An 8,651-nucleotide genomic window follows, 5' to 3' on the forward strand; every position below is an offset into this window, starting at 1 on the left:
TGCTTTGTTTTTCATTTCAACTTGTAACGATACCTACTTTTATAATACGATATATATATTTTTTTTCAATTGTAGTTTTAATTGTAAGATGTATATGAACTCTGTCTGAAATAAAAGATTTTTTTATTTTATTTTTTATTTAATAACAACGAAAGTTTCTCTCACTCGTTACTCTTGAACTACTTGTGTAAAAATAAAATCAAAATAAAACTAGAAACTAAAGTTTAGAAGGAAAATGTTTCCAAGAGCTTAGGATACCTACTGAAACTCTTTTGTTTTTATACCACGACGGTGGCAAACAAGCATACGGCCCGCCTGATGGTAAGCAGTCACTGTAGCCTATAGACGCCTGCAACTCCAGAGGACTTAATATTTGGACACAAAATTAATCCGCATCGATTAGAATCAGGTAAAAAACCCTGACAAAATAATAATCGTGTGTGTTGGCAACACAGGTAGAAATAGTACATATATGTTACATGTCTTATAATATTATTTTTGTTTTTTGTCATCAATGGACTGTGATACATGCTGTGAACGTTAATAAATAAATAAAATAATATAAATGAATAAATATTATAGAACATTACTACAGAAATTGACTAAGTCCCACAGTAAGCTCTATAAGGCTTGTGTTGAGGGTACTTAGACAACGATATATATAATATATAAATATTTATAAATACTTAAATACATAGAAAACACCCGTGACTCAGGAACAAATATCCATGCTCATCACACGAATAAATGCCCTTACCAGGATTTGAACCCGGGACCATCGGCTTCGTAGGCAGGGTCACTAACTACCCACTAGGCCAAACTGGTCGTCATTGGTCTGGTTTATATCACTAGTTATAGTCTAACAAAACTCACCTACAGTATAATATGCTTTGTCAACTAAAAATTAAATACCTTTCTTTGAAAACAAATAAAATCTGTTGTATTTTTTTTTAATACAAGATTTAATAACTAAGAAATAAAATCAAAAGTGCTTATTCCATTTTAAAGGTTTTATACCAACACATATTTAGGAATGCAAATATACTTTGAAAATGTGCTCTACAGATAAAACTATTGCACAAACTTTCATAAACTTTCTTCAATTCAATATAACATTTGTCCCAAGAAACTAAAAAACAAAAGCCAAACTCCATAAACATACGTGTACTATAAATCATTGTCCGCAGATTCCGGGCAGTGCATGACCATATGTCACCGTCCCGAGGAATGTGGGGGATGTCGAATTAGAAAACTTTTATAAGTCGGACGTGTGAATTTCAAGGGTTCTTTGAAGAATGGGCGAATTTAATGTGACATAGGAATTTGGGAGGTTGGACATGGATCATTGATGCGAAAGAGTTTGGGTGCGATTGTATTTTGTCGTTTTACCAGTATGCTACATAGTTTATTAAAAGGTAGTAAAAGACTCTTTGAAGGCTTGGTTGTGAAAATGTAATATTCAGACTAGTTATAGTCTGAAAACTCTGCTAAATACTAGGAAAATGCGCACCTTCTTGACCGCCTGAGCGCAGATGATTTTATTCATAATTTTTATTCTAGTAGGCGTTTGAATAGTTGTAGGAACAGAAACGATCATACATGGCAAAATAAGCCTTATAACCGAGTAGTTAGCAAGTGGGTCCCTGCGGGCGTTAGTCGTCTCGTTTGCAGCCCATTACGCGTGTGGCCGGCCTAATGGCTGCGGTCCAAGGGGTAACTGAGGTATTTGCAACGGATACCAAGGGCAATAAAACTTTATTTACAAATATATACAATCTTCTTCTTCAGTCGGACTCTCAATGCTGAGGATCGTGACATCATGTCCTTCTGAAGACCAGGATCCTCCTTAGGCTTCTATTCCTCGCCAAGCACATGGCATGCAGTTTTAATGGCATAGGTGCAGTGATTTAAGCACACCATCTATTAGGGGGAGGGCCCTGAGGTCTGGTGCCTTCAACTTTGCCCGTCATAATAACTCTCTCCAGGCTATCCGGGGAGCGACGTGAGAGATGTCTGAAGTATATAAAAATTAGGTCCTGGCGTATCGTTGACAACCGGCGATATACGTAGCTCTTCCAATATGGACTTAATACTATACAATCGTTTAAGTATACTACTGCTGGGTGTAGATATAATATAAAATGAACTGTCCGTAGAACTATAAAGACCGGAGGTCGATTCTAATTTAGCATTAAGGTTTTGAACTGGTTTTGATGAAATGGATTTGACTTTGACGATCGTCTTAGTGATAGAGCGCCTCTCACGCACGACTCGCTTAATTTCGGATGCACCAATCATGATCGATATTTAAGGTCGTATCAAAATTAGACCGAAAACTTAACTAATTGTTAAATTATAAGTAGTTTTAAATTCCGGGGGGTTATATATATCCTAGAACATCAATATCTCTAGCACCTCCTGATGATACCTCGTAGAAAGAATCTGGAACTTCTTGAATTCCACGGGCGTTAGTAATGAACTTTAAATGGCCGTCACGATAGATCACTGCTTGGTCGTCGTGGCACTCCAAGTCCACGAATCAAGTGTCGAGTTTTACTTTGGGCGGTATTTGAGGTAGGTATATTACTTACATGGAATTGCTAATTCACGTCTTGCGATTGCGATTCTGCGCGAAAATATACATCCCACCAAGATCTAAACTTGTTGCTTTTCGTAATAAAAAGCAAAAACACATTAGGCTAGCCACAGACGGCGCGTAATATCCCGCAAACGATCTACCGCTTAGCACCCGTAGGGTCATAGTTTTATTAGCTGGGTTATTATGGTATTTACTATGCGGGTTGTATTGAATAAATACTTGTAATGATGGTCGCTTTTATAGAAATTTGTGGAGGTAAAATTCAATTTAATTTTAACTTCCAAAATTCCTTTTAAATACAACGTCAGTGGTAAAGATGCATACGTCCCCCCTGTTGTTAAGCGGTCACTATGGCCTATGGATGCCTGCAACTCCAGGAGCACATGCGCTTTGTCGACTCTAATGTAACTATTTCACGTCTTTATGTTATGTCGTTAGGTACACGTTGATAGATTTATTTTCTTTAGATATTAAGCTGTTTTATTTGGGTTAGTTTTTATTAATTTCCTATTTCATTGAATTGTATCGTGACCTATTTATAATGTACCTAGTTATTTTACTTGCATTAAAATATATATTAGTCAGAGATCATACAATATCCATGATATCTTCAGCGTTAGATTGATATGTGGCCCTCGATCCACTGAAATTTGTAAGTTTATTTTACTTCATAACACAAAATACTGCAGGTACCTTTTATGTATCTAAGAATTATGTAGGTACTAATACATAAAACTTACATTAATTTAATTGTATATCCCTTTTTCATTCCCCTACCCTGTCCTACAAAACTTCTGGTTGAGGACTATTTTAACTATGACGATTAATAATTTCTGGTTATTCTGGCTAAGCAAATTCAAAGTCCTAGTGCCTACATAGATATTTACCTTGTTGTTGGCAGAGAACGCAAAAGTCCCTTCCTGTAAGGTTCCATATATTTTCAATATCTTTAAATCTCGGCACAGCAAACAGCAGATTGCTGGGTAAACAGCGGCAAACTAAAAGGTTTGCGTGCCTGATTGTCCCGCCAGTAAATATGGACGATTCACCATATTTTTAAGTGTGTAGGTAGCTTTGAAACGAACGTAGAAGATACATGTATATTACTTAGGCTGTCATAAAACTGACGATGATGTAGAAAGATTTTCTATCTAGGATTCTACGAACGTCATAAACTACGTTCCCTGTAATGAAGACAGAATTATATAGAAGTTATAATTCAAAACCTAAGCAGAAACGTAAATGATACAATAATTAATTTCAGCAATAATTATATGACATGAAGAAGATTACTTAAGTAGATAGTTTTTGCAAAATATTTTCGATCAAAAAACTCCTTGTTGATCTTTTTGAATAAGTATAGGTCTATCCCAACCGATTTTGACTAATTTCCAGAATTAATTAGATCAGGTGCTCAAAATCTGAGAACAGAAAAGGATAACTCAAACCATTGCAAACAAATATTAGTTTAGCTATGCAGTATGTGATCTACTTCCTAATTTCTTTCTGATATGTTTTATTACCTAAAACAGTCCCCACACGGAACATCAATTACAGTCAAATTGCCAGAACTTAAAAGAAGTGTAACTTGTCAATCATTCTAAAACCGCATACTTATAACATTACTTACTTAATACACCTCCGCAGACCGCAACTCAACTTCAAAAGAACCTCCGTCCACTCTAACCTAAGGATCGACATGTCTTTTTAACGGCGTACAATTCTGTATTTGTCTTCGGCCGCAAGGGTACGGCCAACAAATGAGCACATTAGCCCCATTAGGCGAGGGGAGGTAATTGATTCGCTCGCTTTTTTCCTGACCGTAAGTGCTGTGAAAACCGCATTCGTGGTTTTTTAGGTTTTGTTTTTTGTTGACCTTTCACTGAGTAATGACGTTTTAATTGTGTTGAGCTGTTGGGTTTGCGGTTGAAATATGATTTAACTGTAGCCTTTCCACTCTTTTATCATTTAGTAAATGCCATTGATAATAGGATCGGTGTAATAATGGTTTCGCGTTTGTTATAAATAAATAATGTTTTCATGTATACAAACACGACGCGCGTGTCTGACAATTTTTTTTAATCAAGTAACGTTAGAAAAAAGTTTACAAAAAACTTAGATTAAAGAATTTTCGAATGACTGCATATTTAAGTAGACGGTGTTTTACGCTACTAAAGTTAGTCGTAGAAGTAACTATAACTATATCAAACTTTAGTCATAAGTAACATTTTTATCTATCTATTTTCGACGACCGGTCTGGCCTAGTGGGTAGTGACCCTGCCTATGAAGCCGATGGTCCCGGGTTCAAATCCTGGTAAGAGCATATATTTGTGTGATGAACACGGATATTTGTTTCTGAGTCATGGGTGTTTTCTATGTATTTAAGTATTTATAATTATATATTATATATATCGTTGTCTAGGTACATACAATACAAGCCTTATTGAGCTTACTGTGGGACTTAGTCAATTTGTGTAATAATGTCCTATAATATTTATTTAATATTTATTTATTTATTTATTTTGATGGTAAAAAAATAGCATCGCCCATGGACACCTCTGCAACACCAGAGGGGTTACAATTGCGTTGCGTTGTTTCTATGCGTTCTTTACTATTAGACGGATAAAAAAATATCCTCAAAAATTTGTAATTGGCTACCTTCCTAAACACCTGTCTAATCCGACAAACTGCTGTCCAGTGGGACCGGACTGTCCGCCCATAAGATTCCGGAACGATTTCCCGGAAAAAACGTCCGGATAAGGGGATAGATTTAAGAAGGATGTCCTGAGGGCCGTTCTTATTGATAGTTACTTAGAGTTATCGGATTCGTAAGGACGTTTATTTTTTCTACTTAACATAACATTTCAATGGAGTGGAAAAAACGAATTGAATTTCGTAAATATTTTGGAAAGATAATTATATGTATTGGCCTGTCATATTTGAACTTTATTAAAATAAGATTAATAGTTAATATGAAATAGCGATGCGTTTATACATGATATAATTTTAAAGTGATTATATATCTTTAATCTTGCCATACCTCAGGAAGGTAAGCAATCTGAAGGAATAGAAACTTTCGAAACGCCCTCAATTTGTACAAGTAACAGTGTTTTGCGCATCCTCATAAAATGTTGAGAATAGTAGATATTGTGGACAATGTGGTCGCACATTCGCTGCAACAATAAGTCACCTGAGAGCGCACCAGCGACGCTTTAAGCGGTAGAACGCAGTCGCTGTGACCGAAGACGGCTAGGAGATAATGATGATGATGACCTATATTCCATGTGGCGATCGGCATAAAAAATAATGTTGAAAAAACCATTATAGGACAAGAACTCTTGTTTTTACGGTTCCGTACCCAAAGAGTAAAACTGGACCGTATTACTAAGACTCCACTGTCCGTCTGTCCTTCTGTCACCAGGCAGTATCTCATGAACCATGATAGTTAGACAGTTGAAAATTTCACAGATGTATTTCTGTTGCCGCTATAACAATACATACTAAAAAACAGAATAAAATAAATATTTAAGCGGTTCCCATACAACAAACGTGATTTTTTTGCTCTTTTTTATAGACAATGGTATAGAACACTTCGTGCACGAGTCCGACTGGTACTTGGTCGGTTTTATTACGTACGTACGTCGCTCAAACACAGAAAGAAAAATCTTCATTCTCCTTCTCTACCGACCTTTTGTAAGTGGAGTATATGTACAAACGCGAGTTACAAGCTTGTCGGTTTTCCCTTATAGACGATCTTTCCCAAATGACTTTACCTTAACTATAATTTTAACAAACAGACAGACATGTTTACATATGTATATATGCACTCGTAATATGTAGAGCATGTGACAGTAATTGTTTCACATGAAGGATGAATCCGATAAGAGACTGGACGACGCCCGCGCTGACCTGTGGAGCCACTGAACAAGCGGACGGGTCAAATACTTTTTAGCATCAGTTAAGTTTATGCATATTTCCTGTAAACATTTTCTCCTTAAAGCCCCGATTCAACCATCTTCTTAAAAACTGATTGATTAACGCCCAAGGAAAATGTACCCAAATCGTTAACCATTCGTATCGTCCACAGGGAATACGACAGGTTTCCGAATGTGTTTGATCCGGGTACTTAATGATACTGGTAACTTCAAGACAACTCTGAAATATAAGATAAGATAAGAAGAGTTTATTAGCACAAAAAAGAACATAAATCATAATACACAAATTAATATTTAAAGGAACAGAAAATTGCAAAGCGAAATAACGAAGTAATGGCCCGATTCGAAGAATGAGTTATGATAACGATAAGTTCTGGTTTAGATAAATTCTCATTTAGATATCGTTTGTATGACGTATAATTGACAGAAGCAGCTCGATTCGAGCAACCAATGTCATTTTGACGTTAGAAATATCGTAGATAGATCTTATTAGGATCACAGCGGAATCGAAATAAATGTCAATTTTAACATGTCGTTTAGTTATCGATCTTTTAAAGATCTTAAACGTGTCTTACTCATTCTTCGAATCGGGCCGTAAGTCCTAAGACACACTCCGTGATGCTGATTTTCATTGAAGCTTCGAAGTGCTTCATTCTGTATCTGAAGTATCACGCTAGGGATCTCAGTAAGTAATTGGAACAGTATTCAGACTGATTTTGACGTGATATTAATATGATCTAATATTTTTTTCCATTGCATATCAGTCGTACCAAGTCTACAAGTATGCGTCATATACAATACCTAACAAGCAAATCTAATTAAAATCCATATCAAACATAAAAAAAAACAAAACATAAATAAGTTAATAGTAACTATTCTAATAAAACTTGTTGAAAATGCGGTCATTTAGTTAACTGACAAGCATATTATTAAAATCGACATTCCTATTTATTCGAAACACGCTGATTTTAGGGTTCATGTACGAGTATTCACCCGTGTATTGGGCATACTTTACACAACTACTTACTAGTAGGTACTTGATACAACTACATTATTAAATTTTGCGTCAATATGAATACTAAGTGTCTGTACATTTTGCCAAAATACGCTGTTTTCATGGCTTGATTATAAACTTTGGGCGGACACCGGACAATGCACGCTGCTGGGCGAGCGGGCGTATGTATATCTAGACGTCCTTTATTATATACTGAACTACTCTTTATAACTTCGAGATACAGTTACACGAATAGTGCGTGAGTTTCAGTCGTTTTCATAAGTTTTATCGAAACATGCTGTTTTCATGGCTTCTGGCGGAAACAATGTACGCTTAGGCATACTTTATTCACAACTACTTGACATAACTATGAGATAGAGTTGCATGAATTGTGTGTGAGATAGTTCTAGATCTGCTTACTACTGTTTGGTCAGAATTATACCTCCTGAAGTTACATATTATGTATGTATGTACAATTTGAATATACGGTTATCCTAAATTGTATAACAGGATATTATTAGTGTTTAAAAGGGAACTGACGCAAAGTTGTAGCTTTCATTGAAAAAAATTGAGGGCAAATGTTAAGATAAAATAATTGCAAGGATAATTTCTGATAAAACTTCCAATAAAGGGTAAAGTTGTCTCAATAAAAAAAGAAACGAAATCTTGTCTATTTTTCATCTATTTTCAGTTGCATATCGTTACCCTGCATACTGTAGCGTTACTTTTAACAGTAACTTTCGTCCCGATCCGAAGAATGATAAAGACACGTTTAAGATCTTTGAAAGATCTTTAAAAGATCGATAACTAAACGACATGTCAAAATTGACGTTTATTTCGATTCCGCTGTGATCCCAATAAGATCTATCTACGATATTTCTAACGTCAAAGTGACATTGGTTACCCGAATCGAGCTGCATCTGTCAATTATACGACATACAAACGATATCTACTTCCTAGAACTTATCGTTATCGTATCTTATTCTTCGAATCGGGTCGTATATTATAAAATAGCTAGTTATATAGCCGTGGGATTTGCCGATTTTTTTTATTAGAAATATTTTTTAGAGTATTTATGTACTTGAGATTAAAATCCGCCGAATGACCGAATCATCCACGCAAG

This window comes from Cydia pomonella, unplaced genomic scaffold (genome assembly GCF_033807575.1).
Source record: "Cydia pomonella isolate Wapato2018A unplaced genomic scaffold, ilCydPomo1 PGA_scaffold_201, whole genome shotgun sequence".
Lineage (NCBI taxonomy): Eukaryota > Metazoa > Arthropoda > Insecta > Lepidoptera > Tortricidae > Cydia > Cydia pomonella.